The 19,930-nt window shown below is 33.1% G+C and overlaps 1 protein-coding gene across 1 annotated transcript in view; it reads left to right on the forward strand.

Annotated features, from left to right (window-relative positions):
* LOC128867843 (2-hydroxyacylsphingosine 1-beta-galactosyltransferase) overlaps positions 1-19,930 on the forward strand; it is a 77,288-nt gene that overhangs the window by 37,458 nt on the left and 19,900 nt on the right. The window lies entirely within an intron of this gene.

The following is a 19,930-nucleotide window of genomic DNA, read 5'->3' on the forward strand; positions in this document are numbered from 1 at the left end:
TGTTAAGTTTTGGCGATATTGGCGTAATGTAAAAATAATACACAAAAGTAAATGTATTTCTTAACACAATTTTAAATATAAATCACATACACTTCATTCGTATTAATTTTTTTGTATGAATATTTCAAAAATTTTATAATAATAAAATCCAAAACGGTTGTCCAAATAATACACCTCAATATTTTTACCAGTTTTGAGTATTTTTTTTATTCGTTCATTTCCTCATTCATTTAAAAAAAAGTATTATTCATTATGCAACAAAAATATATAAATTGAAATTTTAAACTTAGTACAAAAATAAAAAATAAAAATTTCATCAAAACCCAGGCTTTTCAATTGGAATTTCTTGAAAAATGTTTGGTATGCAGCTTTGTAGCCGATCATTTTATTTTTATATGAAAGAGAGTGCACAACAACGTCGGCAAAAAATGATCAAAAATGGGAATGAAATTAATTTCCTGCAAATAAGCTTCGTTAATTGAAATTTTTAAGGAAATTTTCGAAAGGCATACTACATAATTTCTGTGCGAAAATCAATCGCTGCACAGCACTCACGAAAATAATCTTGCAAAAATTATACGCCCAATGGATGGGAGCTGTGGTAGTTTGATCAATAAAGAGCTTCTGCTATGAATTTTAAAACATCGAATGCGTAACAAAGCTAGGGGAAAACCGCACATTTTTAGATTCTTTTGTTTTGAAAAATTACTCAGGGCAAATATTACGGTCTTACAAAACGGGTGGACCTGTCCATCTGTCCTGGTCACCGTAGGTCTATACAATTATGGTAACAACAATAATATGGCGAGCAGGACTTCATTGTGCTATTGCTAATGTGTAATGTTGTGAGATTGAGATGGCTGGTGTTCTATACAGTGTGTATATTGTGCTCTCGTTTAATTTTTTTTTTATATAGCAAAAACCTTATAAATACAAGCGCCACATTTTGTACCACAAATTTACCAAATATCAAAAAATAATGATCAAAATTTTCAACTTTTTCTTTAGAATTTTTAAAACAATTTCGGGTATGCAACTTTACAGCTCTTTTAATTTTAGTATAATAAAGTGAAAGTTCCAAACCGCTCGAAAATCCCGTTGCTTTTAACCTTTTTTTTTGCATACGATGCTGAGCATTTTTTTCCGTATAAAAGGCTTCCGAGCATACGAGTATGTGAAAGAAATTATACCCCTGCGTGGGAATTTTCGAGAACAACTTTCCTTATTGCCTTCAGTGCAGCCTGCAAACCATGCAGCGTTCAGGTAGCTGAAGGCTTAAGAGTACAAGTGCATAAATATAAGTTAAGCATTTTGAAAATTTGGTAGTTTTTTTTTGAAATTTTTTGCAAGAGTAACACAATCCGTTGACTGGGTTAAACCGCCGCTCAAACTGGAAATGAAGATAAGAAGCAGTGAAGAAAGACAGCAAAGTCAAAAGAAAAGTAGATTTTATTGCTCTTATTGTTGTGTTGTGCAGAAACGGCACCATCGCCACAGTACGACAAAACAAAAAGGCCAATCGTCAGCTGCAGTCGTCTCTGCTACTATGAGTAATTTAATTGCGGCATGCCACATGCTTGTGACGGCACCGGCGCTGTCTAACGACTTACATATGTACATATGTAGGCGGAAGGTGCTACAACGGGTGAGGAGGGAAAGCAAAATAAAAACAAAATAAAGGAGCACAATTGCAATACTTTCATTGCATTTCGCTGTTGCAGTTGCTGTTATTTACTCGCGCAAGTGCAAATGTGACCGCACAGAGCGATATTACATAAATACACAACCAAATGCGGGCTGACGGTGTGCGGCGTCAAAATCGGTGGCTGTGGACTGCACTGCCATTATATGGTGTTGGTTGTTTATACTCGTACGTAGGCACATACATTAAAATATTTGTGTGTGTGTCTTAACGGTTTTTGTGCTTTCATTAATTTCGTTAAAGTTTCTTCAAAGTGAATGCATTTCGCTGGTGGTGAAGGTGTTGCCATTTTCTTAACTTACGGAGCCGGCTTTGTATTGTTTTTTCTTTTCTTTTTTTCGACTGGTTGCTGACTGTTACCTCATGGCACCATAACTAAAATTTAATTGCAATTTAGTCAAGCTAAATGAGAGTTACGTTTGTATGTATGTATGTGTATCAGTTCACACGTGCCATTGTGCCAATAGCGCTGTTTATTTTGATTTTTTTATATCCGTAGTTTATTTCGTTAAGGAAAAGTGTTGAGCTGGATTGAAAGTGATGCAGGCGTAAAACTTAATGATGCGGTGAAAGAACTCGGTTGCGCGAAATAGTTTCTTATCTAATGTTTTATTTGTACACATCAAATGTTTTGATTTCATAAGTTGGTGCAAATTATTTGCGCTTGAGAAGAGATTGCATGAACACTTGTGTTCAAAATAATAGCAGCGCAACATACTGGAATTTTTTGACTATTTGTTCATTTATTATTTTTACCAAATTAAAGAAATTTTAAAAATGAAAAAAAAAAAACAAAAATAAAACAAAAATTAAAAATGAGTTCAATACATGTTCACACTAATTTCAAACTATTTTGTCAGAATTAAAAGAAAATGTTAAGTATGCAATTAATATATCGCAAACACCTTGTATTTCAAATCTCTAAACTTTGTACAAAATTCACAAAAATTTAACAAATTTCAAAAAATTTAATACAAATGTTTGGTTCTTTTATCGGAATCCATAAGTATAGAAAATCCTAGGTATGCAGTTTTATAGCTCATTAAATTTGATAGAATAAAATGCAGGTTTGAAGTGGCTCAAAAATCGCGTTCATGCTTGACAATTGGTTCCTGGCAGTCTTGTGGATTTTTCCACATAAGAAAAATTTCAAGCATTCATTATATGGAAGAAGAAGCATGGCACCGTTAATGCCCTCGTCTCATTTGAAATTGTGTTTTTGGGTGTTTCTTTAAAAGCGTGTAAAACAAAAACGAAAAAAAAATTATTTTTGTTTTCTGTATTTTATTTTTTGATCTACATAGTTTTAAAAAATAAAAAAAAATTTTTTGCCCATTTTAGGTTCATTCAAAAAGTTGTCAGCCTTCAAAAAATGCTCTTTCAAAAAGAGGTATGACGCTGGCGACACGGATTCCGGGACTCACAGGTGTCTGAAATCAAAAAGACAAAAACGTTCTTGTTCATTATGAATGCCATTATCGTGTGAACTACGATCTTAAAAAAAATTTACAAAAATGGCGGACGTTAAAAGATTACAATCGCTTTTTTACCTTTTTTTTTTGTAAAGATCCGAAAAAAATACTAATACTGAATGATCACGATAACGATATCAATACTACGTAATTGTAATCAAAATCGCTTCAGTAGAACCGGCTATATCTGTGTTCATTGTCCATGTGAAGACCATTTTTTGAAGGTTGACAACTTTTTGAATGAACCTCGTATGGGGAAAAAAGTTTTATTTTGTAAGAATGGATCAAAAAATAAAATAATGAGAACAAAATAAAACATATTTTTTCGTTTCCGTTTTACACGCTGTTAAAGAAACGCCATTTGAAATGAGGCGAGGGCCTTAATAAAAAAATTATCAGAAATCAATGTGAATGCATTTTCAACCGCTTAAACCTTGAACTCTGTTATACTAAAATTGATTGGCTGCGAAACTGCGTTCTAAAAACTTTTCTCAAGTCTTGCCTAAAAATTGTTTGAAATTTTTTTTAATTTCAAATTAAATAAAAAGAGAATTTCAAAATTCCTTGACGGTACTTTTTTTATGTCATCTTTGATTTTTGCCCAGTAGACAGATGCAGAGTTTTACACGATAGAACACGCGTTAAAATTAATGTATTTTAGAACAAAAATAGTCGATCGTTAAGAACAACATGTCGCAAATTTCGTGATTCGTTAGAAAGGAAATCATCGTCAAAGGTTGGTGAAAAATGTCAAGAAACTGGTTCTGGTTATGTCGAGGATAGGATAAGGACTGACAGAGTAAAAATTGGATGTTGTGTTGAAAATATTGCTGGTGTAGCGCGATTCACAGTTGAACAACCTTCAACATCGATATCTCGACGTTCTCCATAACTACTTTATGAATCGATTGTTTGGCGGATTTTACCTGTAGACGTGCTTATGTCGTATGTTGTTATTTGGTAAGAGCCGTATTTTGAATTAGATATAGTGAAACCTCAAAGAATCTAAATATTATATTTATATTTTACTTTAGAACAACATCTAGGCGCGTCTTTTGAAATACCCTTTATATGAATGTGTCAGCGCGTTAGTCTGAATAATGTATGTAAATTTGTTAGATTATTTTTAGTAAACAATTTTTTTTTTCACATCAGTGCGAGTATTTTGTTTGTTCAATTTCTTAGCTTTAATTCTAATATAATTAATTCACTTCAAATTCTTTCTATATTCATTTTCTTAACATGCAGGTGTCGGACAAAGTTGTTAATTTTGCACTAGATTTGCGTGCATTGACTTTATATGTACTTTTTTTGATGAGTATATTAAAATGGAATTTTTTGTAAATTATTTATTAAAAAATTATAGATTTTTATTTATTGTTGTCTTCAATAAACTTTTTATTTATTATACCATCTTGAGGGTACGACATTTTCCACATACATATTTATTACACTTAGTGCAACGACAATTTTTCTTAAAACCTCAATTTGGAAAGATTTTTGCATATTTGGATTTAGTCAAATTAATATTTGCGGATTAAAATAATATTTGCATGCTCTGAATTTATTAGGTATTAAATCAGAAATCCGTCAAAATGGCGGGTCCGTAAATCTAGTGGTAACCATTTTTAATCAGGGTTGTCCATTTAAAGTGGGAGTAAATTTATAACTTTTGGCAGCCATTTCAGATGAATCAATAAGCGAATCGCCCCTGCTCGCTCACTGAGCTCTACAACGAAAAATTTGCGTCTGTGCTCTCAGAGCCATTCATATCGAAAAAGCGATTTTGACTGTACATCTATATCTCTAAATGTAAGAAGAAGTTTGGGATGTCATTTGAGATTAAGATAAATGTCAACAAGCCAAAGAATTTAGCTTCATTGAATGCCAACACACGACGTGAAAGCAAAGCCATGTTGGTCGATACATTGAACGCTAAAAAGAGTCACATTAGGCCATCATCAGAAACTAAATAGAGCAAATCCGCTTCAACTAAAAAAAATATTTTTCAAATAAACAACAAACCAATTTTTGTTTAAGATTTTTTTTCAGAAACAATGGTTCCCACTTTAAATGATCTACCTTGCCTATTTTAGCTGGATTCAATCAAGTGCGTCATTTGTTTTTCCAGTATTGAAAACATGAAGACCATTATATAACAAAGCAAAGTCGATAGAGAAGGAAAAATAATTATTTTCGACATAATTTATGTGAGCTAAGGGCACATTTGCCTTGTTCCAGTGCTCAAAGTAATTTCCCCCAGTGGCTTACCTTGCTTGCAGAATTTTGGTAAATGTGTGTAGTTGATTATCATCTTATGCCATTTTTCCTTACTTTATTAATAAAAAAATATCTTCCTGCTTAGCTTAGTTAGAGTGTGTCGAGGACGATGGACAGAAGAAGTTAATCTGATGTCACCTTAACCTTTTGTCACGGAATAGTTTATAGTCGCGAGAGATGAGCCAATATGGTTTATGGATATTTACGAGGCTATTTATCCCATTAGATCAGAATTTATGAATTGAATGCGGTATATCAATTTTGAAAAAGAGAGAATTGTATAATATTGAACTACCTGCAGTTTTGTCCATAAATGTGGCGATTTCGTATTGAAGTTTTCCTAATTTGGTCTCAAGTTTTTTTGAGTTGTTGAAAAAAAACAAAACACTTACAAAACTACATTTATATATATATATACCTATATATATAATAACCTTTTTGGATGTTTGGCCGAGCTTCTCTTCCTATTTCTGACGTGCGTCTTGGTGTTGCTTCACAAATTGAGGGACCTGCTGTTTCAAGCCAACTTCGAACGGCAGATATTTTTTATAAGGAGCTTTTTCATTGCAAAAATACACTCGGAGGTTCGCCTTCGCCTGCCGAAGGGCGATCGCTATTAGAAAAAATTTTTCCTCATTTTAGTGTCTCACCGAAACTCGATCCTACGTTCTCTCTGAATTCCCAATGGTAGTTACGCACCAACCCATTCGGTTACAGCGACCGCCTACATTTACTCGTACTACATTTTGCCATCAACATTGTCCTTAAGAGTCGATAATCAAATTTAATGGGTAACATTTTAACAACATTTTCTTACCCCTATGTGTCATATTGACCTTAATTTTTAAAATCTGAAAACTATGAAGCTAGTAAGATCGATAGAGGGTTAAAAATTCCACAAATTTATTCTCCGGAAAATTTCTTTATGGGATACAGGGATGATATAAATATCGCTCGAGCGTAGCAATAGCCTGGAAAGTGTTATGGGACCTCAGCTCCATCAGAAACAACAATAAAACGATGGGTTGCTGACTTCAAACATGGTCGTAGAGACACCGATTATGCACAAAGCAGTAGACGTCCAAATGAGATGGTAATACCAGACAATATCAAATAATCCACAAAATCGTTTTGAATGATCGAAAAGAGAAGTTGGATGGGTTAGCTGACATCGTAAAGATATCAAAAGAACGTATTGGCTTTATATTGCATGAGCATTTCACTATGAGAAAGCTTTGTTTAAAGTGGGAGCCGCGTTAGCTCACTGTTGACCAAAAGCAAGAACGTGTTGATGGTTCAAAACAATGGCAAAACTACATGAATTGAACTTAGAATTGCTTCCACATACCCCGTATTCGTCAGATTTTGCTCCCAGCGACTACTGGCTAAAAAAAAGCTCGCCGGTAAGAAATTTTACTCCAATGAAGAGGTTATCGCTGAAACTGAGGTTTATTTTGAGGCAAAAGATAAATCGTTCTACAAAAGTGATATTGAAATGTTAGAGCGGAGCTGGAATGGTTGAGTTGTTCTTAATGAAAATCACGATGATGAATGAAGTTAATTTTGAACAAAAAAAGGGTTTCCATTGTTAGGCCTGGGACTTTTCAGTCCAGTTGTTATAACATATTAAAATTTAAATTTTTTTTAAATTTCTAAAAAGGTGTCTTACTTTAATAACAAAATCATCAATAATGTATTCGTCACGAGCTTTTCTTATGCTGGGTATTGCTTCATTATTATCTCTTCAGTTTCAGTCAAAATGTTAAATGGTTTTTACGCCAATTTCTGTTGTGTCATGTTTCCAAGGGTGCTTGTCCAGGGGAAGCCCCGCTCAGAAAGCAACTTTTTTTAATCATCAAAACACGTGCTTCAGTCTAACAGCCAATATGCTATGCTCTATCATTCTCGCCTACCGCCGCCTTAGTAACCAAATAGAAATAAAATACTTATTTGCAAGCAGAACGAAAACAACAGTTAACAGATGTTACATCATGCAGCTGTGGTTTAACGCAACAAAGTAAAACAGTAGACTTAAGTGAAAATCTCTTGCTGAAACCCGGTGGCTAAGCATTGGTAACTTTGTAAATCTCTGGATTGAATTATGCTTTTGAATTTTAAATTTGCTAAGCTTTGTGTAAACAAAACTCCTTTGAAAGGCAATTAAATTATGTAAATCAATGGTAATTTATTATACTCGAGTTTTATAATACTTAAGTGGAATTTTACAAGCATAAAATGTGCCGGTGCTGTTAGAAGTAGCGCTAATAAAGTTGAAAAAAAGAAAGACACTGAAATTTGCATATTTAGATTTGCTGAATCAAAACCTAAAAGGAGATAGTGTGAACACTTTTTTGCATAACTAAATGATTTTAATTTGCTCATTAACTGAATATCTGGGTAATTTTTGAAGTTGTCTAAATTCGTTGAGCGAAAGTAAATGGCTGCATTTTAATGCAGAAAAAAACTGTATCACAATAATTATTTATGCATTTTAAGTAAGCTATTGAATGTTGCGAATTGATGTTTTGGATAAGCAAGAAGAAAAAATAATTGAAATCATATGCTTTAAATATTTTTAATTATTTTATTGCAAAGCAGTTGCAATAATTTTACTTAAATTTTTAATGTATCACTTTTTCCTTTGCGCAAAAACTGACACCGTGACCAATTAAGACACTTTTGTGTGTATGCGAGTGCGTGTGTGCACATGTAAAACCTACTTATTAGACAAGCCGCAAATAATTGATTACACTTAACGCTTCAAGTCAGGCTTTGTCGCTTCGCATTGGTTATGTTGCCACATTAAATATTTCTAAATTCATTTTTATTGATTATTTCAAAATATGCAACGACATGCATAATGATGTAAACTATGCATAAGCGAAGAGATACTAAGGCAAATGGAATAAAATAATAATAATATAAAATTTAAAAATGCTTTAGAAAAGTAAATATTCAAATAATTGTTATTCCCCACATATACAAGCATGCATAACAATATTCACCACTCAAATATATGATGTACATATACAAGTGTATGTATGCATGTGTTTAAGGTTTTTTGTAATACTTTTAGATTTCCACAGCCGGCGCGCATGCACGTCTCACTGTCGACATACATACATAATATACTTACAATATATTCCGTTTTCGCTTCATTCATAATTGGCTGATTGACTTGTTGGCTGAGTAGCTAACTTGGCACGTCATCATCGATTACATACTCTCACCTGACCGCTCTGGCAGTGACAGTGACTGGTATTGAAACTGTCGCTCAGGTGTCATAGCGCGTCCCAATTTAAAATGTAATATATTGGCTTTCCTGCGTATAAGCCTGCATTATTTGCTATGGTACTTCCCCATTGTACCTCAACACCACATTGAGTAATGAATGATTTTGATTTGCCAGAGCAAAATAATAGTACAGTATAATAATACGGCGGCCGCCGTAGCCGAATTGGTTGGTGCGTCACCACCATTCGGAATTCACAGAGAGAACGTTGGTTCGAATCTCGGTGAAACACCAAATTAAGAAAAATATTTTTCTAATAGCGGTCGCCCCTCGGCAGGCAATGGCAAACCTCCGAGTGTATTTCTGCCATGAAAAAGTTGCTTATAAAAAAATAAAAAATATCTGCCGTTCGCAGTCGGCTTGAAACTGTAGGTCCCCCCTTTTGTGGAACAACTGCAAGACGCACACCACAAATAGGAGGAGGAGCTCGACCAAACAACCAAAAAAGGGTGTACGCGCCAATTATATATATAATTCTATGTTAAGTGAGGCTTAAGTGTAATAAGTAAAATGAAAAACAAAACAAAAAAAAGTTATAGGTTTGATATTTATTTTATGCTGAAAGTTTTCGTATTGATGTTTTTAAAGTGATACATATATCTTTGGTTCTTTTTAACATTAAAGAATTTTAATTTTATTTTTTAAAAATTAAAAAAAACAATTTTGAAAAAAAATATTCTTTTTTCCTAATGTTTTTTGGTTTTTAATTTTTTAGCGGAGTGTTGCTCTGAATTTGTACTTTTTTGATTAATAGACTGACATTATGCTCCGTCATCACTGAAAGGTTCATAGTGGGATTACTGTCAGTTTTCGACTTACTTACATCGAACCGATCAAAGATACTGCTCAAACAAAGCGCTAGGACATACTTGTGTGTAACGCTCCTCTGCAAATCGATAAAAGCGTCACTCAGAACCTCTCAAAGAAACTTTCACGGATTATTGACTATAGTTGCAGCTACTAACGAAAAAAAGAAACAAATGTGTGCTTTTCAAAAACAAAAACAAAAAAAAGATCTCCCAAAAACTTGTAAAAAAAGTGTTTATTTCAAAGCATATTGTATCCTAAAAATTAAAAACTAATGTTTTATTAAATGTTAAGAAGAACCGAAGAAATTTCTCTTGAAAATCTTTATACCTAATTTTACAACAATGAATAAATTTCAAAATTAAATTTTTTTTTCAACTTACTTCTTATCACTTATATACTCGAGACTACAAATGAACCAATTTTCAGAAAAATTTATGACAATCTCAAAAAAAGTTTAATCACTTGACGTAGCATTTCGCTATATGGACCTGTTTCAGTCCTTATATTTACAGCCAATGTCCTTACATTCTTCTTCTTTACATCTACTAATATAGGATGCTTTCCATTTCAATTCAACCGGGCTATTCGGGTCATGTTCTTCGATTTCCATGTAACTCAAATATGTTGCTCTCTAGTCAAAAAAGAAAAAAAATTGAAATTTTTTCGTAATTCAATATTTCAAAAAGTGTATTTTTTTTTTTATAACTTTTTCCAAATCAAGACGACACCTCAAACTTCAATTGAGCTGAATGCCCAGTAGCTAAAATGAGTTGTTTTTGAGTAATGAATTTTTGAGTAAAAAACCTGTTTCGCACTTTTTGTTTTTTGGAAAATAAAAAATTTTCAACTACTTTTTTGCAATTGTTTCTACATGAAGTCATTTGTGTAAGTAATGACGATCATTTTGAACTCAGAATCATTAAAATGGGTTTATTTTTGACTAAGTTATGAGCGTTGGTGTCACAAAAATGGCAGGAAGGCTTCTGTGATCCGCTGAGCAAGTGAGCATGTGCCATGAGTGAGTTACCAATTCTAAGTCGAGTAAAGATTTTTATCTGGTGGCACGATGAAGATGGAAGATAAATATTTATTATTCCGGAAGGGTTAACATTTTTGTAAGGATGCTGATATATTTTCCATTTAATTACAACGTTATCTGTCGCATGTTGTTTTGTCACATTTTTTATCATTGCAAGTGCTATAATTAAGTGTGTATTATTATTAGCCTCATTGGCTGTCCTGATCTCAGCATGCCCAGGGACCCACATAATTTTGACTGCACCTACATACATACATACATATATGTATTGAAATCATATTGCGAGTTTTCACGATCATAGGGGTCCCGGAAAATTACTTTTTTTCATCTAATCAATATATATACTTATTTTTAGAAAATCAATATATCTAATCAATATACAATATATACTTATTTTTAGAAAATAGGGAATTGGACCATGCATAGGATTTTTAGTAGTATTGCGACGTCAGCGCACTTGGACGTAAATATCTTCAGGAGAAAACAGTAGCCCATAACCTGCTCGAAAAATTCCTCTACTTATCAGTGACACATCAATCAAATTTGGCTTCGATCGTTTAGAGTCTAGTGTGTTCATATAATCATTCTTATATATCTATTTTATATACGAGTATAATCATTTTTCTTTTAATATTTCCAATATGCAAACACGTCGATCCTACAGTTTAATTACATCTTATATATGTACATAATTACTTACATAATTATGTATAGTATGTATATTAAACGCTACTTGAAATTTGCTATGGCGCGTGCGTTGACATGCTTACACACCACTGATTACACCGAAACATTGCAGCGTCATCACTATGCCATCGATGCGTGTTAGATCAGCGAAGCAAAGCCGAACGTGAATTATCGCAAATCTAAGTAAGGCAATGAAATTACGAGACGAGAAAGTGACAAGTGGAAACACGCACTGCTGCTGCTGCTGCTGCGGCAGTGGCTGTGATTTTGAAGTGCGGCGACGTGAGGTAAATGGCATTTGAATTGAGTAAATAACGAGCGGATGCGTTTATTACTCTGTAACTCAGACTGTTAGCGCACATAAGTGTGTACTGTTGCTACTCGTCTACTGTTAATGTTGAGATTCTTATCAAGTGTTTGGGCAGCCGAAAATTGTAATTTTTTGTATCTCGTGATTGAAAGATAAAACAAAAATTTATAAAACTTGTTTACAGCAAATTACATTTTGCGCGGATTAAAAAAAAAATAAAATAAAAATAAAAAAAATAATACATAAATACCATCGTGTTTTTGTTTTTAATTGAGTAACCATAAGTACATTTTATTTTTTTAATATTTTTATTTATTAGCATTTATTTTTGTTGTTACTATGCATAAAATACATATTATATGTATATCCGTCAATCGTTTGACAATTGAAGTGTTTACTTTGTCTGTTTACGCTATTATTATATTGATTAACATTTAAATTGTCATGCGCACGTTTTGAAATGCGAATTTAATCACCACTCGCACCAATAAAGGCATTTGGCTGCAATTTGAAATTATTTAAATAGTAAGTAAATATTTGTGACGGCTTAAATATATGTATACATACCTACATATAAATGTATAAATTAGATTCATATGTATTGTACTTGCATTGAGGGATTGGCGTTTTTGATGGTTCAAGAAATACTTTAGCAATCGCAGATCAAAAGTAAATTTCATCCGTGCGGAAACTGTGATGAATAGAAAATAGATTTATGCATTCAAATCTAATATTCGGTGCGTTATTAACGAGCGCAAAATGGTGTATTCAAACGAGGTTTGTGTAAAAACTAAATGATATACATTTTGTCAAAAAAGTATTGTAAATTCCTTATTTCAAAAGCCTGCTTAAAGAGGTTAGCAAAGTTCCCAAAAAAAAAAAAAATCAACGATTATCCGAACTAAAAACTGAAAAAAAATCTGACCATTGAACCAACATTAAAAAAAATCGAGCGGAAGGAAATATTTTTTTAAAGAAATTTTAGATCGAAAACTATTAGCCCGATAATAAAAGGAGTTGCAAAATTTTAGAAGCAGTTCAAATTTGTATATTACAAAACAAATTTAAAAAAATATAATGTTTCAATGAATTGTTTAAACAGAAAAATTTTCCCAAAAAATATTATTAAATAAATACAAAATTTCTTTTAAATTGTTTAGAATAGTTATTTAGCAACCCAAGTTCTGCAAAACTACAAAGTCTAGGAAAAATCTGTGATCCACCAATTTTTTTTGTTGTTGTTTTTTGTCGGGACAACTAGCAAGTGCAGCACTCAGACCGTAATTAAGCCCATTGTAGTAGACGTGGATTCCCTTTTAATTTTCTTTAAATCTACCCGATCTCCGAAGAAATTTGAGTAGATCTTGTGGTGCCAAGGAGCCAAGATGGTCGCTTCTTAACACATCAGTGCCAAATACTTCAAGCCTGATTCAAGCGAAGGCGGGGCAGATGCACAGAAAGTGGTCCGTTGTCTCATCCTCCTCTTCACAAGCTGGGTAGGGTGCACTGTCTGAGATGCCTACCTTTTCCATTTGGCCATAGAAAACGGCTCGTTATCAGTTCAACCAGCCGTCTGCACTCCCCTCTGTTTAGTCCATCTGCAGCTATATTCTTCGATATCTTCGCATTTCAAAAGCCTCCAATTTATTCATAGTCGTAGCCTTCAGTGTTCAAGACTCAGCACCGTACAGCCAAACATACCTCTTATAGCATTTAAGATACCGGCGCCGCATTTTTAAATTTAAGTTACTCTTACAGAGAATCTTCCTGTAGTTGCAAAAGGCTGTTCTAGCTACTTCTATTCGACAGCGAATTTCTTTATCGCTTTGCCAGCTGTCGTTAAGCCATCACCCCAAGTATTTGAAACATGGCACTCTTTGAATTCAATGAAATTCAGTTGTTCATGGTATTTGGAGACAACCATGTTTTTGTCTGTTGAGTATTAATGCGTAGGGTTTTTTGGAGACTTATTTCACTGTCAGCTTGTAGTAGGGTTTGAAAATCAGCTATGTTATCAGCCAATATTGTGGTGTCATCAGCAAATCTTATATTGTTTATGAATTCTCCATTTACTTTGATGCCCATATATTTTGAAGTTACAGCTTCCTCAAAAACATATTCCAAATATATATTGAAGAGCATTGGCGATAAATTGCATCCCTGTCGGACTCCTTTTTTAATTTTAACATCGACGGTCAGAACATTTTCCAATTATACATTTGCGGTTTGCCCCCAATACAAATTAGCATTACAACTTATTTCTGTTTCGTCAAGGTCTATTTTATGTAGAATTTCAATCAATTTTGTGTGGTTTACATTGTCAAAAGCAATGGACAATGGAACTTTTTATATTATATTTTAAGATTTTTGTCAAAATATTTCAGTGTACCTACCTAGAAAATACCTCCAAAAATCTAGTTTCTTATAAATGAAATTACTTTCTGAAAACATGTTTACCAAAAAATCACTTCAGATGGTAGAAATGTTTAAGCTTGAAAGAATGATGCAGAATTTCCACAGTACTGCCACCTCTTAAATTCAATTGAGGGTTATTGGTAAATACACCTGTTTGTGGTCAATTAATTTCATCAAGTACAAACAAACCAATTAATTCTAAAGCTTAATTACATTTTTTCATCAAAATAAATACTTCTTATTATATTGTGAAAAAAATAACAGAAATAAAAACTTATAAAAATCCGAACCTTGACTCGTGCCGTTTAGCTAATTTTATGTGTGTGTTTCAAGCATTTTAATCTTTAGAAAATCAAACAAATTTCGTTGCACATGAAATTAAAATGTATTAAGTGCAGCTGAGTTTCAATTGCAACATCGTGTTGCCCAACCATGAACCAACACAAGTGCGAACAATGACTTTTGTGTAACTTAGCGGCTAACGTTAATACATACATACAACGAAATGTGCATGTGTATATGTATCATATAAAGTGCATGGGACTAAAAAGTGGTCAAATATTTTAATTGCAAGTGTGCATTTTTTATTGTTGTGTTAGTGGTACTCGTGATACGAATTAGCGGCGTTGAACTAGAATGGTTAAATCGAAATCGTGTTAAGCAAGTTTCGAGTATTTGGAAAGAATAATGCGAACACAGAAACAATAGTAAGCTAGAAACTGTAGTAAAATCCAAAATAATGAAATAAGTGCTTAAATATGGTCATGGCCGATTAAAAAAAGTGGCTAACTAAAGTGCAGTGGTGGGGCAAATGTGGAAATATTCCGATATATACGACACTAGAGTTAGAGTGCGAGCTCCTGAGCAGAATTAGGCGTCAATCGTTTTGAAATTAACAAGAATTTGCGGTAGTTTTAATAATATAGTGCAAAAGTCTCTTTCCGCCAAGAAAAAATTCATATGTAAGATAACATTCGCATAGGAAAACTCACCATTTGTTACTCTGAAATTTGCTTTATTAGAATTGTGAAAAAATACATGCATAAATGTATGTATGTTCACATACATGTACTATACAAAGTACAGTAATGCTTTCCAGTAATAAGAGGGACCACTTTTTGGCACAACAAATTCCGTAGCGGTTTGTTCTACTACGTATTTTTTTTTTTAAAGTCGAAGGTTGAGCGCTGGCTGTCAGGGCTATTCCTAGTCATCGTCTCTCGTTTGAAAAATAATGTAGTCATGCGTTGCCGTAATGGTACGATGACCCCCCTCTTGATTGATTCTGACCATTTCATTCGAATTACTTGTTTCATATTGGAATATGATTCGATAGTCTGAAACTCGCATTACTAAATTTACTTAGATCGGCTGGCATCTATTCAAAAACACTTTTTACTCCTTGTTTTAAGATAATTTCAATTAGTCTTGCTCTGTGATTTAGTCCTATCCAGTAGTAATCTAAATTTTAATTATCTTTTGCAATTTTAATTAATCTTTTTTTTTTAGTCGTAGAAAAATACTTGGAATAATAGTTTTGGTTAAACTGCTTACAGCATCGGTTTCTAGCTTATTTACTTTGGCGGAAGGTAACCTTAATGTGCCTCCTCGAATAATATGACAGTTTGAGCTACTTTTTTAAAACCCTCTCAAACAAACTACGAACTAAATGAAGCATTTCAATTTTTATATTAAAACTTCAACTCTCATTTCAGCAGCTTTGATAGATTGAACAGTTTTTTAGTATTGTGAAAACGATATTTTCCTTTATAATTTTCTTCATAAATAATTTACTTTTTCTTTAAGCTGAACAGTTTTAGATCTCGACGCTTAAAAAATTTCTACCTCTACCTCTCTTGGCCTGGCGCCAACGCAAAAGTGAGGTTTTAGTTAGGTGAACTGCGCTACTCATGTCAGTTGAGTAGTTGGTTATTATCAATTTGATCAACTGTTGGCAGCTTTAGACAGAATTAATTGTGTGGCCAATTGATAAGAGCTCATAAAGTTCCATTCTCTTCCGATCGCATAAAACACACAGCAATAACTATCTTAGTCCCAATTCCGGCTTTGAAATGTTATTTTAGAGCCTTCAGCTTGCCTAGTTAAATTTTTAATATGTATATAATTATCGTATGAGAGCCATTTCTAATACTAGTAATAGTTATCTGTTTTCATTCCTCTCATTCGCTTTCAAAGTTATGCGAATTCGTTCCATTTTAGTGGTGTTTTACAGATGGAGTTTTGATCTATTAAATTTTTTACAGTTATTTCATGTGATATACTTATATCAAACCGCATTTTGTATCCGTAAAACCGATTCGCTAACATTGTAATGGCTTCTTATATGCAATAAGTAGTACACTATGGCGTATAAGCAACATAAAGCTCTTTTTGTTCAATCGATAATAATTTACTTTAACAGATAGTGTCTCAGAATTCAGTTTGCAGAAGTAACCAAAAATATAAATAGGACCACCATAAATAAATAAATAAATAAGCAATCATTAAATTATCTGGTTAACTTCCTGAATGAGCATATCATCCTTTTTATGTGTCAACAAAGGGAAGCGCAACATTTTTGCTCTCTCTGTTGTTAAAATTAGTTAAAATGTGATAAGTGAAAGGTGCTAGTGATAATATGAAATATCCTGAGCAAATAGGTATGCTTACATATTTTTCACCATTTCAATCCTCTTGCACTTTACTGAACATACTGAATGGGCTTAAATATAAACTGTTGTATTTTTCTTCCTGAAATTATAATAATCTGAAATGACATAGGGTTTTAGTAATGTTCCCGTGCTATGCCATCAGGAGGCTATCATTATTTTAAGGAGCATTTATTGAGCTGTAGTTCTTTTTCTATGTATGTATATACCGAGAAGTGTCGACTCGGGCCGGAAATAGCTCCATAGCAAATGTACATAGCGGCGAAGAAAACGTTTCTTTCTTGTTAAAGTTTCTAATATCTGGATAATCCCTGATCTGATTAAACTAAATGATATACGAAATTATTGATAACTTAATTTGCGATCTTTGGACTATTAATAACACTAGTCTACAAATTTTTATTTAAAAAAATATTTTTAAGCAAAGCAGTTATTTTTATATTTAAAATTAGCTTTTATTTCTTCGAGAAAATATCAGGTTTTTTGAAAAAAAAAACAACAACAGAAATTAAATCGTTCTTCTATTCGTTTGTGGAATTGGGATATGGCTTTCTTGCTTTCCTCTTGCATTCTGCTTCTACATCACCCCGACAAAGAGGCTAGCAATAATTCGCTAACACTGCAACGTTCCACTTGATAAGTTTAAGTTTTTTCCAAGTTTGCGATATCCTAATGGAATCGCTCCCATGTTCACCGCTGAAGGCTCCACAATTGTCTGGAAAAATGTGAAAGGAAAAAAGTGAATTTTTATGAACATGTTGCAGCCCAGTTCTTAATATGATGAGAACACATTTTATCGACAAATTCAACAACATTAGGAGAGACAATTATATTCCTCTTATTTCCCAAGAATTTTTTTGCGACAAGGCAAAAATTCTCCCAGGCTCTGTTTTCCCTTTTAAAAGAGAGTAACAGTTAACATCTTTAAATAAATTTCTTAATTCAAGACCGACAAATAAACCTTCCTTGATCTTAGCTTCTCTTTACCTTAAAAATTTCTGGCGAAGGTATTGAAAAGTAGCTCCATCTTTGTTAATTGCTTTAATGAAATTTTTAATCAGCCCAGTCTAATATGTCACGGTGGAAGTAGCAGTTTCTTTGGATCAACTGAAGGGTCTTGCTTAACGTTTTTTTTGCCCAGGTGAAAATGATTGGTTCTGAGACCAAATTTCTCGTTTAAAATGCCATTTTCTATCCCGACTATCCCATTTGTAAGTAAAGCAACAAAACTTCATATACCTGTAACTTAAGAGCAAGCCAAATAGAAGATAAACGACTTTGAAATCTCCGCAGAATTGCTATTTGTGTTGATCAGTCTTAATCTGCAGCAGCAGTATTTTATTATCAATGAAAGTCTCCATTCGTTCTGTTTATATGCAATATTAAGGGATCCCATCAAACCATTTGGGTCCTGATCTTTGGAGATGAGTAAACTTTCAATGATTTCAAAATATTGTGTCAGTGAAAAACGGCATGTTGATATCATTTTCTAAAAGGACCCACTGTTTCAGTCGCGAGTTTTGAAATATGCTTTGTTCTTTGGCAAGACTAAATCACTTACGAGATCATTGAACTCAGCTTGCGTTATCCTATGTGGCTGTGATTATGTGTCAGGTACTTCGTACTCTGACATTGAAGAAATTGTTGACGATTTTGTTGATTTTATCTTCGCTGTCGTCAATATTGGGATGTTTCGGAATCGGGTGCAGATTGCTGTGTGACAGAGGACACATAGTCGACGGTATATTTGGATACAGTATGGTATTCTTCTTTTTTTTGGAAATACCCTTGCCCTTTCCGAATATATGAGTTGTCAGCCGGAAATGACTATCAAATATTTGGATTGTTGATTCTCGTCACTGCATTGACACGATAAACGAAATTATGTTTTTTTGCCACTCAGCCAATTTCTCAAATTTGTTGCACACGGATTACAGCAGAAATGAGGAATCCTGCTTTTGTCTTGGTGTCTTATGCCCTTAATAAGTAAAAGTAATAAGAAAATACCTTTCTATTGCAGTCGCCCTTTGTTTACTAAGTATCACAGCACTACAAATGTTCCAAAAATAAGCCGGATCATTCACGCATTTTGGAGACATTTTGCTATTAAATATAATTATTTTTAATACTTTTATTACTGCTAAAATTCAAAATAGAGCACTAAAACACAATATTTTTATCATTCGATAGCAAAAACTATTTTATTCAAAAATATTAAGAAAAACTGTTTTCTTGTACCAAATGTGGGAAGGCTTAAAATTTAATTTGAAAAAAATATATAAGAAAATAATTTTCGAAATTTTGCACTTTACTGATTTATTAAAGCTAACATATTTACAAAAAATTTAATATGTAAATTAAAAAAGTACTTACACAAATAAATACAAAACCATTTCGCATTAGCATTCGTAGGTGGCTATTTGAGTGAAACAAATTTTTTTTTCCATTTGACATACGCAAATATAAGAAAAATATAATATTATAACAAAAGTTTCCGAAGCTGGCCACATCGTTTTGCATCAATACGTTACAATTTCTCTATACAGTGATCTCCGCCATAGAAAAAACTAAAACAAAAAAGGTGTTTCCTCTTTTTGTCACTGTCATTACTTATTACGATAAGTAAAATGCCTAAATTTTAAGAAAATATAAAAGTTTCGCTTCAAAATTAATTTTTATCAAATAAGTTAGTTGAGTTTGAGCTCCGAATCCTTCATTACTGGCCTAAGTAAGCTATCAAAGAAGATAGAAATAATGATGCGGCGAACGGCCTTGGACTTACTGTTCTTATATTTGTAGTTCTATATTTTTGCCAAATTTTTGTAGGGATTTAATATGAATCGATAACTTATTGCATTCTACTGAACCTAATTATTTTTGAGAGCTGTTCTGTTTTATGAATCTAAATTTTTAGCTGCATGAGAACGATCGATATCAATAACTATGGCTTGACCGCTGAGAATGGCAAATTGTGTTGACAGGGTTGGCAAGTAATCATGAATCTTTTAACGCCAGAACAACGCATGCAAATTGTGGACAATTACATTAGAAAAAATAAACCTGTTTGATAAGTTCTTAAAGCACTGGCGGCATCATCGGTCTTTATTTCTTTCGAAATGAGAAAGAAGCTGCCGTTACGGTGAATGGCGAGAGCTATCGAGCCATTCTGACTAAATTTTTGTTTCCAAAAAGTATTGAACTAAACTTTGACGACATTTGGCTCCAACGAGACGGCACAACTTGCCATACAGCGC

The sequence above is a fragment of the Anastrepha ludens genome, chromosome 6 (genome assembly GCF_028408465.1).
Source record: "Anastrepha ludens isolate Willacy chromosome 6, idAnaLude1.1, whole genome shotgun sequence".
In the NCBI taxonomy this organism is placed as follows: domain Eukaryota; kingdom Metazoa; phylum Arthropoda; class Insecta; order Diptera; family Tephritidae; genus Anastrepha; species Anastrepha ludens.